This window comes from Rhamphochromis longiceps, linkage group LG17, assembly GCF_057381845.1.
Source record: "Rhamphochromis longiceps isolate RC_006_pf linkage group LG17, R_longiceps_female_GT1.1, whole genome shotgun sequence".
NCBI classification, from domain to species: domain Eukaryota; kingdom Metazoa; phylum Chordata; class Actinopteri; order Cichliformes; family Cichlidae; genus Rhamphochromis; species Rhamphochromis longiceps.
Window position 1 is genome coordinate 7,394,740 of NC_140573.1, and position 16,494 is coordinate 7,411,233.

At 41.5% G+C, this 16,494-nt stretch overlaps 1 pseudogene across 1 annotated transcript in view; it reads left to right on the top strand.

Annotated features, from left to right (window-relative positions):
- Positions 1–16,494, top strand: part of LOC146649230 (prestin-like) — a 49,279-nt pseudogene that overhangs the window by 27,092 nt on the left and 5,693 nt on the right. The window contains exons 20-24 of the transcript XR_014908238.1: positions 1,453–1,571; positions 2,927–3,066; positions 9,814–9,955; positions 12,263–12,415; positions 14,571–14,942. The product of XR_014908238.1 is annotated as a prestin-like (transcript). The remainder of the gene's footprint in view (positions 1–1,452; positions 1,572–2,926; positions 3,067–9,813; positions 9,956–12,262; positions 12,416–14,570; positions 14,943–16,494) is intronic.

The window sequence follows — 16,494 nt, forward strand, 5'->3', positions numbered from 1 at the left end:
GTGTGTGTCTGTAAAAGCCAGTGTTGTTATAGTAGAAAGAGATTGGGTGTAGAAGTTGGCCTAAAGTCAGTAAAGGCTATTTGTAGCACTGAGCCCATCTGTTAGATTAAGCACTTTAACAGTTTTCTTGAGATGGGATGTAACACTTTGTCTTCCCTTTCTAATTCTTTCCATTTGTCTCGGGTGCCTTGAGCTCCCCAAAGACGTCTTTTCACAGCTCTACAAAGATAGACTAGCATGAAATACATGCAAATGAAGCCACGATTTCAGTTTTATCATGGACACACATATTCAGATAAGGTCCAAGTTTCCAGTACCTGCTGTTTTGCACAGTGCTTTCCCTTTTATGTTTTCAATGCCTGTCCTACTAATAATACAGTCATTTTGCAAAGAAAATGAGAGAAGATGTCTGTGGAACATCGTGTGACGGAGTACAGTTGATTTTGTCAGTTAAGAGTTTTTCAGAACAATTGACATTGCATATTAACCTCTCTTCACTGGTCCTAGCAAAGTTACTCCTTTCATTTCTGACACTGAACTGGCCGTGCCTTAATGATACAACATGTATATAAAGATGAACAATGGCATCTCTCACTGGTTTTGGACTGTATTTGGGTGATAAGCTGTATGTTAAGTTATCAGCTAATGCTAGCTAGACACACAGATAAGCTGCTAGTTATTAAGTAACAGACAAATAAAATACTAGCTTTCACTCACCAAAAGTAGAGCACACAGGAAGCCATATTATTTGTTAGATGATTGTATTAAAAGTTCAAAAGGTCACAAACGCAGAAACAAAAAGGTCCAGTTCAATGACTTGAAGTAGCGGAAGTTGAAGCCTTGCCGCGAGTTGGTGCTACAACCGCCTGCATTCAAGCGTCACGCTCCACAGCACTAATAATTCACAACTTTAAGTATTAATACTTTAAGCCCCTATAAAGGGATGAAATGTAAAGATGTCACAAAGGTGGAAAATTACTTTTTATACCAAGCTAGAAACTTTTTTCACCCCTGCTCTAAAGCTAGGAACTCAGCCACAGATAGCCACACATTGGTTTCTGAAGTGCCATATTGTATTGAAGCTTTTGCCATCACCAGCTTGGTTGGCAAAAAACCCGAGTTGACAAGAAGTCAAGTGTGAAACCGCACAATCATTGGCTAATGACTTCTGATGGACAGCTATTAGCCATCAAGTGTGCGGTTTTTATATCATTTTGTAACATGGTTACAAAATATTTCAGTTGATATTTTATTCAGTATGACCCAAAACAAATGAGTAAAATCAGAAAGCCATTTCTCGTAGCCTTCTGTAAGACTTCAGGTCTCTTTTACAACCACAGCTATCACCATCTGGTGGCCCTCAGAGAGAATGCAGGCAGGTCACGTTGGCTTGATTTCTCAGCCTCCGAGGTTGCTGCTTCAATTTAATCTAACTTGTGTATCTTCCCGCAGGTTTATGTACTGGTCAGACTGGGGAGGTCAGGCCAAAATTGAGAAGGCTGGGATGAATGGAGTGGATAGACAAATTTTGGTGTCTGAACACATTGAATGGCCCAATGGAATAACTCTAGGTAAGGAAAAAAACATGTAGCTTTGAACATTCAAAGCCCACGGAAGAAGGATGAAAAGCTAGAAGATGATGCCCAGATAGAAAAAATCAATCAGTTCTGACAGCAGTTTTGTTAAAAAAAAATAAAAAAAAAGGTTATTATGCTGACATTGCTTTTAGAGAGAGAGAGAAAAAAGTGTCTCGAGTGAATTCAACACAAAGAAAAAAAACAACACATGGAGGAAAGCCAGAGAGAGACAAACAGCACAAGTTGAGAGAAGAAAATAGTCTATGGGTGCTGAAACCCAAGTAGCTCTTATTGTTATATACCTCAGTTTGTGTCTGGCTCTCATCAATCAAGCCAGTGAGTATGAGGCTCCGAATTAATAAGCCAGACGCTCTGTGCTGTCGATACCTCCCCTCATCCCTTTCAACTCCCTCCGAAGCACCAGCCAATTCCTCTCAGCTGCCCTTGCCTGAGGAGAAATAGAAGCACACAGTCGCCACACTCTGTGGAATTGAGGTGTCGCCGCATCTGTATGAAAACAAATTATTTTTTGGAATAAGGCGAATGAGAGGTTTGGCGCCAGGCGGCTGTGGGAGAGAAAGGGTGAATTGTGTTCCCCTGGTCATTGATTTCATAGAGACCACCGAACAGTGCAGGTGATTGAGTCAGGAGAGGTGAATGGGGACCGAGAATCGTGTTAATTCTCTTCCCCCTTCAGTTTACTTTGGTGCTTTTATTGGATGCTTTTTTTTCATATACTTCCAGTGTTTTACCAATTTCGAATTGCTTATTGCACACAAAAGCTTAATTCTTTATTAATTACTAATTAAATTCTTGCTTTCTGTTTTTTAAATGTTTTTCTTAAAAGCATAATCTTAGAGTCTGGTGAAAAAAAGAGTAATACAGGGATTATTTCCTTTGCTGTTGAAATTCAATGTGGTGTTTCGATTTCAAAGTAAACACCACAACACTTTGCCGCTCATAGCAAGGACACAACAATGATTTGGGCCTAATATAAATAATATAGCAGTGGCTGAAATGTGGAGTTATTTGAGATTTGCGAAACAGCAAAGTTTGTCTTTAAAATAGGTCCAGCAAGACTAATGAATCTGTTCAAGGGCATATATATTTTCTCCAGCAAAGAAGTCAAGCGGCAATATTACAATCACATCTGTGTTTTCTTAGTACGGGGCTGAGGTCGTCATGTCAAAGAAGATTGATTGTGTAGCTACTGGGCCATTACATCCATATACCCCTCACCCTGGGCCGTTTCACTCTGAGTGACCTCTCTCTCTCTCCATTCACCTTCTCCCCTACCCCCTCTTGATTTTGTTCTCTCTCGCTCTCCCCCCTTCCCTGCATGTTCTCAGACTTGTCCAACAGACGACTTTACTGGGTGGACTCCAAGCTGCACCTGCTGTCCAGCGTGGATTTCAATGGTGACAACCGCAAAGTGCTGCTCTCCTCGCATCACCACCTGGGCCATCCCTTTGCCCTCACTGTCTTTGAGGTACAGCAGTTGAGAATTGAGATTCAAATGCAAAGAATCAGACCAGGCGGTAATGCCAGAGCTCTGGTCTGGTGCATACAGCTGTTTCTGTAATATGCATTTTTGAAAGTGTGCAGTGTTTTGTTTCGTTTCCAACCTTTTGGGCAAATTTTAGTTTATGCTAATGTAATAATTCATCATTAGACTATATCATCATACAGGGATATAGTTTCTGCTCTAGCTGTATACCTATTGAAACATATGCTGAACAGTTTATTAGGTACACCTTGCCACTAAGGGTTGGAGCTGGAAACATTCCTACGATTTTGGTCCATATTGGCATGAAGGCATCAAACAGTTAGATGTGAATCTTTTGTGCTACCACATCCCAAAGGTCCTTTTTTGGTCTGGTGACCGTGGAAGCCATTTTTGTATGGCGAACTCCATGTCATTTTCAAGAAACCAGTTTGAGATTATTTGAGTGGCATGGTATGGAGAATTATGCTGCTGGAAGCAGCCATCAGAAGATGAGTACACTGTGGTCGTAAAGGGATGGATATGGTCACCAACAATACTCATAAGTTAGTAGAGGGTAGGGACCAAAGAATGCCAAGAACTTTCCCCTGCACTATTTCATCACCACCAGACTGAACTGTTGATATAAGGCGGGATGGATTCTTGCTTTCATTTTATTTATGCCAAATTCTGACTTTACAATCCGAATGTAGCAGCAGAAACTAAGACTCATCAGATCGGGGATCATTATCCTAATCTTGTGTTGTCCAGTTTTGGTGAGCCTGTGTACGCTGTAGCCTCAGTTTCCTGTTCTTAGCTGACAGTAAAATATGTTCATGCGTAGGGTTTCTGTCTTGGTTAATGTCCTTGGTTAGATTAAATTTCTCAGTGTATGTCTTATATAATTTTGGTTTAGGGTTGGGTTTAATTTGAAATCAGTTTGCTTAAAGTTTCTTAAATAAATGTGAAGAATGCAGAACTCTTTTTAAGTATATATGGACATACACAGCACGCTTTTTCTTTATTTCCTAATAGAGTTAGTGGGAGGCTTTACCTGGAAGGTAAACAAGATCCAGAAGTTCTTATTTCACTCCCAAAATAAATGTAAACACACACACACACACACACCAAAGGGGTCTCAGATCAGTTATCGCTGCCTTGTAAGTGACAATCATATCTTGTCTGTTGATTCCCAACATGGTTGCGTATTTCTAGACTTGCAGTGAGCAAAATTTTAGCAGTGGGTTTTTAAGTATACTGTTTTGATGCCATTTATTACTATGCTTGTTCATCGTCATAAATGGAGGACTGACACACATTTTCAAAGTGTACTAGCGGTAAAAGACGTGCGAGAACTAGAGGGGGAGAGATGAGTCAGTGCAGGGACATGGCTGACTGACTGAAAAGAAATGGAGATGTTATAGAAGTATAGAAGCAGGATAAATCCAGAGAAGGAATTGTTGTTTGTTTGCTGACGAGTGTAGAGTCACAATAGAGTGCATCAATCAATAAAACTAATTTGGGTGTATTTATTGAGGTGGGAGTGAATCGGTACGTTAGGGCCCATCAAGCATAGATGATGGTGTGGAAGGTGGAAAACAACTGGAGGAGGGAGGAGAGAGCAAGGATGAAGGTGGGGAAAGTGGTAGGTGAAAATGTGATCAGTAAGTAGTGTTTGCTCCATTCCCCTCTTTGCTGCACACACTGTGTGTGATGATGGGAAAGCAAAGGGAAGAAGGGACATCCATCATGCCCAGCTGAGAGCGCGTGAGTGTGTGCGCGTCTGTGTGTTTGCGTGCAAAAGAGAGAAAGAAAACCGATGTTTCGAGCAGCAGTGAAAGTTCACCCCAGGAGATTAATAGCTCTCGGCTCTTCTGGTCTTTCTTCTGCTCTGGTTATGATATAGACCAAATTAAAAACCTTTAGCAGCACAAGAGGATGTCACGGTGCCTACAGACCGATAATGGGAAGTTTGTTACTTTTAGAATTGCATCGTTCAAATTTTGAACTAAAACACTGAACGTTTTTGATCATTCTGGCTTTAAGGAAATGCTCTAACAAGTAAGGCACCAGCTGTGATACTTCATAAAGATAGGATAGGATAAAAGAGCTACTGTTCTAGGCTACTGAACAGAAACAGAAACACGCTTGCAGCATCAGTAAGGAGGGACAGGATGGGGCATACTCCCAATAACAGAAGGCACAGTGCCCGTCCTGCAGATGTGATACAAGGTAAGCCTGCAGCATAGACCTGACCAGGACAAGCACACTTACTGCACAGTGCAGAAAATATGGAGTGCAGTGTACTGATATGCACTGATATAATTCATTTTAATGGAGAGAGACAGAATAAAGTCCTATAGAAAAGTTCCCAAGAAGCCTAAAGACTTTAGAGAGTTTCTGGCCAAAATCCCTCCTGAGATGTGTGCAAACCAACTCCATGAAACAACAAGACAGGAACTAAGTCATGTTTTGCTTGGGGATCAAATACTCAATTACATACTAATCAGTTTAGAACTTTTATGTGATGTGTTTTTTCTGTATTTTTGGTTGATGTTAAGTCGCTCTCTTTAAAATGAATCTACCATTTGTAGCCATTTGTAGATGGATAGCAAAGGCAAGTCTATACCCAAGTTTACACTGAATGAACAGACTCCTAGTGTGAAGATGCTTTGCAGGGACAACATTTTCTCCAGCCGAAACATAGCAATTTCAAACACAAGTTTTTATAGAATGAAAAAAGTGAAAGCTGTGGCCTGTGTGTCCTGCCTCAAATTCAGCAGAACAGTTGGAGTATTTTAAGGTGGACTGTGGAGCAAGAAAAACAACACCTCCAGCAAAGAGCACCTGCAAAGAATCATCTGTGTCGAGAATGGCAGAACACATTTCCACAGAGTCACTCATGCAAAATATTTAAAACTGGTGTCATCCATGCCCAGGAAGTTTGAGTTTTATTAAACGTAAAAGAAGAGAGAGTAAAAAATATTACAGCATGCACGAGTTGCACGGTGTTGCTGTGGTAGGACTGTCGCCTCGCTTTAGTTGGTCTTGGGTTTAAATCTAGGCTGAGGCCTTTCTGTGTGGAATTTGCACGATCTACCTGTGGCTGTGTCGATTCCCTCCACATACTCCAGCTTCCTCCCACAGTTCACAGTCATGTATGGGGTTGGTGATTTTAATTGGTTGTAGGTGTGAATGTGAGCACGAATGGTTCTCTGCCCATAGTGTCTGTCCCTGAGTGGAAGAAAGTGGACTGGTGAATCAAATATTGGAGCCATGCTAACAAAGAGTGCACTTACTTGTGTTGCAGCTGATTCTTAAATAGTATAAATTAAGCAAACGTTAGTTTAACTCTTCCTATTCTTTAGTTAAAAACAAAGTAACTGTAAAATGTTCACATTTAGCTCATACACTGTTCGGTAAGTTTCAGTTAAGACAAATCCACAATAATAAGACCTGGGGGATCACATGTAAAACTTTGTGAAAACTGTAGAAACTTATTGTGAGCGGGAATTGTTGTGGGGACTGTGTAACCCCAAATCAGTCATCCTCACATGTTTTCTCGCATGCAGAGAAAATGTTTCTGACATTTAGCCACATTTGATTATGCACAAGCATAACAAAAACCACAAGCCCACAGCTCTTAAGCATCCATTTCTTTCACATGCACATCCATATAGCTGCTCTTCTGAGCATGTGAGATATGAGTTGTCAACTCATGTGCGGCGTACGGTTTATTCCAGCTCCTCATATTCCTGAGCGATACAGTGAACGCTACAAGTCATTACACTCGAGTGTGTCATCTGCAGACTTCGTTTTGATGCTGATGAGTGAACGGGTTTTCTCAGCACTGCAGAGAAAGATGCGGGGCCTCTGTATCAAACCCTGAACAGACACACGCATGTAAACTCTACCAGTTAGTGCCGACCGCCTGCCTACATGCCAAGCCCCGAGGAGATGTAGATCGCAGAAGCTTGCAGAGAGTAATGTTGTCTCTTTTTCAGCTCTTGACAGGAAGGAGATAGAAGAGAAGGTGGGATGGGATTGAGAAGAGAAGTAGTGGTTGAAAGAAATAAAAACTGGAGTAATATGTAAAGATTTAAATTTTAAAGGCTCTATGTGAAAACAGGGGCAGTCAAATGACATGTGATCAAAGCTTTAATTTCTAAAAACCTGACAAAGACGTCCGTCAGGCCCTCTCTGTCCACATCTACAGCCCAAATAAGAAAACTAGTCAGCTCACATAACTAGAGACACGTTGTAACGTGCACATGAGAAAAAATTCTCTTTTGCAGCTTATTGGAGATTAAATGATTTACCGAAAAAGCCCCCACATTATTTTTTCAGAACTTGGCTAATTATGCCAAAGAATGCAGATCAAACCCATAAAAAAAAAAATCAAATCAAATCCTCAACAGGCGAGTGGGTTGGCTTTGTTTGAGCTTTCATTTGTAGTTTTCATGCATAACATCCAGGTATCCAGTAGGCACCTGAAGCTCATCAGACAGATGTGTCAGACAGCCCCGACGCATATTCTTCTGGGATAGAATCGCAGCAAAATCATAAAGGGCTGCTTTCCCTCGACTCAAAAATGGCTCCATATAAATTTAGACGTGCTCTCACTCCCCCCGAGTTGCAGCTCCATCTGATGTGACGTGGCGCCATGTGTTCATGGGAGCAAGTCTGCGTGCGCTTTGTGTATAACTTCTGGCCTATCCTTCAAAACATAAAAGATGTACCTTGATCCTACAATTGAAGAGCACTGCCCTTCTCAGGTTTTGTGCTGCTGTTTGAAGCTTCAAGGTCACAAGCGGCGCGCGGAAAGATTGACAGTGGAGAAAGTAAAAAGGGGAAAACAATGTCAGAGACTGACTGCTGAGGTGGAAATCAAGACAGAGAGCGAGAGAAGCAAAAAGAAGAGATGGAATAATAGATTTGAGTAGTGTTTTATCAGCGTGGCTGATATTTGTCTTTCATTGTTTCAGAACTACTGTCATATGAGTAAAGGTTATCAGAACCTAAGTGAGGGAGAGATTGAGTGATAGAGAGCTCACTGAAAGATGGGGGGGGAAGGTGAGAGAGAGGTCAAGTCCACTGATAATACGGCACAAAAAGCATGGATGGCTGCTGTGACTAAGCCCCACACACGGACACACACGGACACACACATACCCGCACACCATACAAGTCTTGCAGGTCTTTGCCTTTAAAAAGATGATAAAAATACATCCTCCCTGTAACGACGAAAAAACCTGCAGACACTCTTCCTGATTGGTCTCTCCGTCTCACACTCACCTCCTAAATCGTCTCTTCATTGTTTTATCGAGCTTTCCATGATATCAGCCTGTCTGTGTTTTCTCGTGCAGTCATTTGCTGCATTTTTCTGTTTTTTCTTAATTGATGTGTGCTTGCAAAGACAAAGCCGTCTGGGGTTGCTGTGGAAACCAAGTGCCGTGAGCACTTGTGCGGTTATATCGTGTAGTATCATTAAAGAGAATAATGAGCAGGTGTGAAAGAGCGGAAGGGAAATTGAGAAGGAAGCTGAGCTAGGACTACAAAGACACCGTACGCTCCGCCAAAGCAGTCACTACCTTCTGCTTTGGCACAAAGCTTAAACAGAGAGTCAAAGGTACAGACGTTTTTCCAATAAAACACCGGGGCTGTTTTTTTCTTATCAAGCATGCAACTTCCTTACAGACTTAAAACTGTGTTTTTACTGTTTTTTGTTGTTGTTTTTTAAGTAAACACTGCTCCCCTTTTCACCCACCGAGCACAGAGTAGGTGGCTTATTTTAACTAAACCGTCTCCAAGAGATGCCACGCCTCCTCTGTGTCCTTGTATTTGTTAAGTAGCTGTTATAATTAGGGTGGTTAAAAATAGAAATTAGCAAAGAGTGCCACCTGGGCTTTCTTCTCTGGCAAATTGGAGTAATGTGACTCTGTTTTTAAGTTTATTTGGGGCTGATTATTTTTACCAGAGAAGAGAGAGACTGGCTATAATTTTAAATACCTGGAGTGCTGGAGGGTAAAGATGTTAGAGTGGGGGCTAAATGGCATGTTTTGGGGGGGGGGTTATTGCATTTTTGAAAAATTAACCAGTTACCTTGGATATAAAACACCTCTCTATTCAAGTAAACCACAACACATCCTCAAATGTAATCGTAAATTTAATCAAATAGCCATTGTTGGGATGAGGACATTTCTTTGCAGCAGACTGGCTTTTTTTCTTCCTTTTTTTTTTTTTTTTTAAATGAACGGTGACTACAATGAATATCAGTGCACAGCTTCTAAGCAGAGACAAATGGTGTTTATGAAAAGCCATTTATTCTAAAGTTGTATGCAGATTATGCTCATTTGCAGCATGTTTGCTCCATACTTGAGGTCTCACGGTTCTGAATTACAGAATCACTGGACTCTGAAAATGATAAGCAACAACAGCTTTATAAAACCCTAGAATGACGCCCTCTTTAGAGAAAACATTTTTGTAAGTGTTCTGTTACTGAAATATGAAATATATCTCGTCATCACTGCCATTTGATTAGGAAAGTGTCCGATCTCAAGTGGTACAGCGCAAGCAGTTCTGGATCTGCAACATGCATGTGGCTTTATAACATTATCTGTGGCATTAGCTGAGATATCTTTCATTTATTCTTCTTTTTTTTTTAATAGGTTGATCGTTAATCATCAAGGCTGGTTTAGGGCTTTTTATTTATTTGTGTATTTCTCAAGCTGACTTTGCTTTATTTTAACCCAGGATCGCGTGTATTGGACAGACTTGGAAGATGAAGCGATATACAGCGCCAACCGACTGACGGGACACGATGTGGCCAAGGTCGCAGAGGACCTTAACAACCCCCTGGACCTGGTGGTGTTTCATGAACAGAGGCAGCCCAAGGGTAAGAAGAAGAAACGCATAGAAGCTTAGCACAGGTGATCTAAGTGGGGCTGTCCCAGATGACCTCAAATAAGTCAAAATGTCCGTTTCGTTTTCAGTCTGTCATACTGCCCAGTCTCTGTCTAGGTGCTGTTTGCCACTCGTAAGCGTGCAGGATCTTGTTCGGTATAATGAGCAGGATTTTGGGGCGTATGTGCACACAGGATACACAAAATCTAACCTCCTTCCTGAGTACAAAGCATTGCATTATCAGCACATAGACACGAGGATCCACTTAGTGAAACGGTCTGAAACAATAAACAGATAATCTGATGAGTGTGATTAGACCGGTGGATGTGACGGGCACGTCAAAACGATGTGTTTGTCTTTTTTTTTTTTTTTTTGCACTCTCGATGTGTGTGACTGCACGCACGCGTGTGTGCCTGTCAACACCTCTGCTTGTGAATACCTGGGTGTGTTTGACACTGCGTGCCAGAAATGTGTTTGTGCGAGTGTTTTCATGCTTTGTTTTCTCTCCTCACTCACTGAGCGCTCAGAAGCAATCTTGTCTGTGCGCCAGCAGGCAGCTAATTGCATTCCCTCATTAATAAATCAAGAGTCCTGGTCAAAAAAAGAAGTCACAGAATTGGAAAATGTTTTCTCCCAAATGCCAACAAAAGCAAGACAAAACACTGCAAGGCTAAGTGAAGGTGCACCGAGTAGCCCCCCCAAGCACACGAGTAGCATTGATAAGCAAAGTATTTGATAAAATGTGACCTCGACTGCAACGCTTGGTGAGTTCAGACTCCTCTCTGCCCTGTCTTTTACCGATTTATCTTTGTTTCTCTTGCATTTTTGTATCATTTCTTATTTGTTAGTGTACTGCACCTAAGGAAAACCCCAGTGAGGAATATTATCTGTAAGTGTGGTTTGGTACAGTACTGTGCGTCTCCACATATTGCGAGACGCTCAGATGTCTTTCATGTTTATCGACACACTTCCTTAAAAGAGGCTTTCGTCCGATCCTTCCCAAGTTGTGTCTGTTTTATTATTAATTTTTTGTGCGCTCAGTGGGTCTTTGAAGCCTAGGTTCACTCTTCTTAGTTGGAGACCAAAGAGAGGCAGCGCAGGAGGAGAAAGTGACGCTTTTATGGCTTAAAACCAACATAATTTTGTTGTTGTTATCATCTTGGTCCTTCTTTTTTCCTTCTTCATCCTCATCCTCATCATTTTCGTTCACTTTTCTCTTGCCTCCCTCTCTCTCCTCCTCTGTTTTCTTCTTTCCTTCCTACACTCTTCCTTAACCTTTTTTTCCCATCCTCCCCAGTTTGATGACTCCTTCCCAAACCTTTTACCACATTTGGAGCTTTGAGAACTTAGACAGCTGTTCTCATTACATAGTCATTATGCTGAGATACTGTACATCAAGTATAAATGTATTCCCAGCTTATTAAAATCTCACTCTGTGTAGCAAGTGATATTGCTGTTTTTCCTGACAGCTGATGGCGTGCTGCTCTCCAAAGCTACATAAGAAATCAGGAAAGATTGCGACCTGACCTAATTCTCGCGCTTCCCCACATGACACAAAACTGCAGTGTTTTTCCATGAGTCTGCAACTGTGCTTAAGAAACTACATGTAAATTTTTTATTTGGGTTACAGAGATTAAAAGCAGTTGAGACTCTCCTGCATTCACCTACGCATCTCTAAAGTCAGCAAGAGGAAGTGTGTGGAATAAAGATTAGATTCCTAAATCTAGCATCAAACTAGTTAATAGTTTGATGGCAGCAGAAACTTTTTACTGATGAGATACCGGCGCCTACGTGTCAAATTTGATGCTGGTTTTTCTTTTTCTTAGGTTCATCCAGTTTTTCATGTGTTTTTTTCTGCAGATTGATGAACCTCAGCATCTGCGAGATGATATAATATAACATGATTATCCCCAGTCGTGTTACTGACATGTTTCCAGTTAACATAATTAGTTGCAAAATGTTTCTCCAGCTGGTTCTTTTTCATTAGCACTTACTTTTGCAGCCTTTTCTTACCCGTGTCCCAACTTTTTTTAAGACTAGTTATTGCCATCAAATTCAAAGTGGCCTTATTTTTTTGTTACAATTGTACATTCTGTAATTTTAAACCTTTGATATATTTTCTTTGTTCTAATTTGAATAAAATTTGGGCTGTTGAGATTTGGGCTTTGTGCAAGTTTTTTTTTCCTTTTCCAGTACAGCTCGTTAATAAAACATTTGGGGTTTTATTGTTTTCCAAGAGATAAATGTGTTGCCAAAAGTCTTTTTTAATATTTTTACATTTCTGCCTGTGTTCCCAAAGGTCCTGATACCTGTAATATGGGCACACTGCCTAATGGTGGCTGCGAGTACCTCTGCCTGAAGGCGCCTCAGATCACAGACCACTCCCCCAAGTACACCTGCGCCTGTCCTGACGGCATGGAGCTAGGACCAGACATGAGACGCTGCGCGATCAGTAAGTCTACATTCCACAGGCACACCTGAATGAATGATTCGTGTGGATAAATGTCACATGAGATTCACGCTGCTAGGATCACAGTGAAATTCAGGAGCATTGTTGCCATTCTCAGGGGTCGTTGGCTAACAGTGATCAGTCCAATAGTAAGGCCTGAATTTTCTCCGGTTCCTAAATTCTTTTACAAGCACAAAGAATCCAGGCTAACTTCTCAGCTACTCCATCAGTACAACATAGAACAGCAGTGGTGCACAGCAAGGCTGCAAGAACGAAGCACACAAGTCATTCTATGTATAAGTAAAATTATTTGGAATGAGCTTGTTTCTAAGTCAAACTTAACCTGACAGAAATATTTTGGAAAGACCTGAAGTTCATTTGAATAAACCCACAAACATGCAAGCCGTGTAATACTGGATTAAATTACCAAGAATATTTTTGTCTCATTTATTTATTTGAGTTATGTTCGTCTGTGTGACTAGTGTTAAAGTCTGATCATCTTTTAGGTCATATTTAAGCACAAATATTTAAAATTCTAAATATAAAGCGTTTCTATTTATACTGTTTCTATTTGTCATAATACTTTGGATACTCCAAATACAGTATTTTTCAATGTCTGCAATTTAACAGTACAACGTTTACAAAGCTAAAAGTGCCCTGGATCCTTCAGAGAATCTGAACCTTAAGTGTTGTGTAAAACTATCTTGGGAACTAGGTCAGGGACTCTTCCCTGCACTTCTAACCTACCTCGCTGACCTTATTTCATCAGTCAGCTTGTCCCCCTGCCCTTATAGAGTCACTACATTTGTAACGTTGCTATTTTTACTAGACCTACACCTAATGTCTATATAGGTGAGCTAGGAGGAGCTGACACAGAGAAACGGGGGGAAAGAGACGATGAAGATGTATTGAGGCAATAATTCAAAGAATCCCTGTGAGAGAGGCTGGGAGTAGGTGCAGGGGCAGTGAGTGCATTTGTACCAAAGCTTTTTGGATTCTTACTGTAACACAAACATTTCTGGTGGAAAAACTCACTGGTTTAATTGTGACTGTATTGGATCAAAATTTCAGTTTTACAACCACAAAGAAACGCATATCACTTATATTAAAAATAATGTTTAGAAAACACAAACCCGAATGTTATATCAGCAGCAGTGTGTGCACTGGGATTTGTGTAAATCTGATACACCAAAAAAAAAAAAAAACAGTGATCAGAGGAAGAGCCTGGGGTGACATGTGGTGTAATTTAGCTTCAGCTAAAATCCCTGACTTGAATACTTCTTTTAGTACATGTAGTACACTATGAACCAAACGTACTGGTGTAGTACATCTGCTTTAACAACGTAGTGTTTTCTCAGATCATTTCTTGTGATGTGATATGATGTTTGCAACAACTGACTGCAACGCTTGCACTAAATTCTGCTTATTATGCGCTTGTGCAACTTATCCATCTGGCAACTTGTTACTTATGAATGTGTGAATGCACTTTAGCACAGTATGTACATAGAAATATCACAGTACCTGTCACGGTACCTATGTGGTGCTGTACAGGACTTTAAAGTGTCACACTTCTGATTAGCAGTAACACAGGTGTTATACCGGACTGCTGTGGTGCAGCTGAAAGCTGAAACGTGAAGCTTTTCATTTACTGATCCATTTATGTCTCAATCCAAACCTGTGGTGTGATGTAAGATCTACAGACTTCAGTTCAAAGCCTATAAATAAATAATTATGAGATTATGGTCATGAAATCTGAGTAAGATCATGAATACAAGCACCTAAAATGAATTTCCTCTATAAGGTGGTTGGGCTCAGCTTTAGAGATGAGACACTGAGGAGCTTGGACTTCTGGAGGGACCTTAGAGTAGAGCCGCTGCTCCTGCGTATCAAACACACCAGCTGAGCATCTATTTTGGATGCCTCATGGATGCCTCCTTTTGGAGGTTTTGCAGGCGCGCTCCTGGTAGGAGACCCCATGGTAGACCCAGAACCCTCAGAAGAGATTATAGATCTCATCTTATAAGACAATGGAGGCATTGCTGTTGACTGCAGTTGTATGCTGAATATTGATGCAGAGCTTACAAGTGGAAATGGCTGCAACAGCTGAGCAGTCTGGAGAGAAATCTCAAATCCTACTGGTTGTTTTTCTGTTGCGCAGTTCGACCCCGAGCAACCACGACATCTGCCTCCACCGCAACCACAACTTCCACGACGACCACCACAACAAGCACAACAACAACAACTCCCACAACCGTTGCCACGACCACAACGCCCTCTACCACCACCACCACCACCACCTCTGCTACTACCACATTACCACCCACAGCCAAGACTACAACACCAGCCCCTCCTCAGACCACCAGGAGCGGCAGAATCACAGAGCACCCTCGGACTCCCGCCGCTACCAGTACAGAGACGACCAGTTTGAGCAGCACTAGTCAGAAGTCCACGTCCACACACACCCCCTTATTGGCTGCCGTGGCTCCCAACAGCATTCAGAAAGAGAGCAATGCCAACCTCTCCCACAGAGGTAAGTGACATGATGACAGGAATGTGGATGTGTGTAAAGCGAGTGTTTTCTTCTGCTCTGCTACCATCACTGCTGTTACCACCATCATTAAATCAGCAGGAAGCTAAAAACCAATACTTTTATCCCTCCTTTCTCTAGCTTCTCCTCCCCTCCACTTTTCCCTCTGATCATTTGCTTTACTGGCCCTACGACCTCCTCCTCTATTCCTTTTCTCATCTGCTCACACACCCGTCCGAACGCTTCACAGGCCTGCACTATGTCTCGGTCTGCTTACTGTTGATCCCTCGCGACCAGCGTCTTAACAGAAGTGTCAGAGCTAAGAAATGACAGTCCCCTCCATTCTCGCATAAAACTACTCATCACTCATCCTCACTTTCTGACAGCCTCTCTCTTACTCTCTTTGTCTTTATCTCTGTCTTGGTCTCTCCCTCTGTACCTCTCTCCCCTTCTCTCTTTAGCTCTCGCTCGCTCTCTTTCTATAACTGGCAGTGTTCTTCATTCTCGCGCCAATCACGCTTCACTGGCTCGCAAGAAAAATACCACTTTGCAGCCCAGACAAACAGTGACAACAGACTAACAGCCGTAACAATGGTTTACAAAGCCACGCTAAGAATTAAATTGTACTTGGAAGCGGACGAGAATCCTTGATAGCACCACGCAGCAAAATTGATGAAGCCACCAAATTGTGAGATCAGTATTTTTCAGCAGTTGTTTTGAAAGTCTTCTTAGCTTTTTTACTCCATGGCAATATTAAATTGAGACAGTCAACCTGCCGAGGCAGCTTTTTATTTTGTCTTTTGTTTCTAAGAAAATGAAAAAGGTTCCCTTTTTAATACTGACTCTTTAGATGAATATATATTTATGTCAGATAATGGGTCTGTGCACTATTTAAATGCCCTAAAAGAAAGATTAACACTAAAACACTTATCATAATACTTGTATATCTTTATGTCATTCTAACAAGTAATTTAGAGGAGAGAAAAAAAGAATTAAAAGAGCAGGTGTTGAGGATGAAAAAAAGCTGTACAGATGGAGAGAAACAGGGAAAGATGATGAAAGTTTTAAGTGGGAGTTGGAGGACAGGGAAATGAATGAGAAACGGAGCAAGGAGTAAAACGAAGGAATGTTAAATGAAAAAAACAAAAACGTGCAGTGTGAGACAGTAAAGCCACAGAGAACGAAGAGTGAACAGAGAGCGAAAAAGAACATGACAGTCCAGCACTTTAACGGGGAGGATGGGAGTTGTAGATGACACACTGTTGGGAGGAAAGGCGGCATTTACATGGATATGAAACGACAGGATGGAAAAAGAGGCGGGAGAGAAAGTGATTTTCTGGGAATTAAAGAGGTTGCCTGCTGTATTACTTTAGGGGTCGCGGTACTTCAGAGTTACTAAGAGGCGAGAGGCACGTTTCTTCCGGTCTCTGAAGTTGTCAGCCCTCCCCAGCACACCACAAGTGCTCCAGATGAGAGGTGGAGCAGACACAGATGAGAAAAATGGGGCATGAACAAGACGAGTCTCCAAACCCACGGGCCATGTGTTATAATTTTC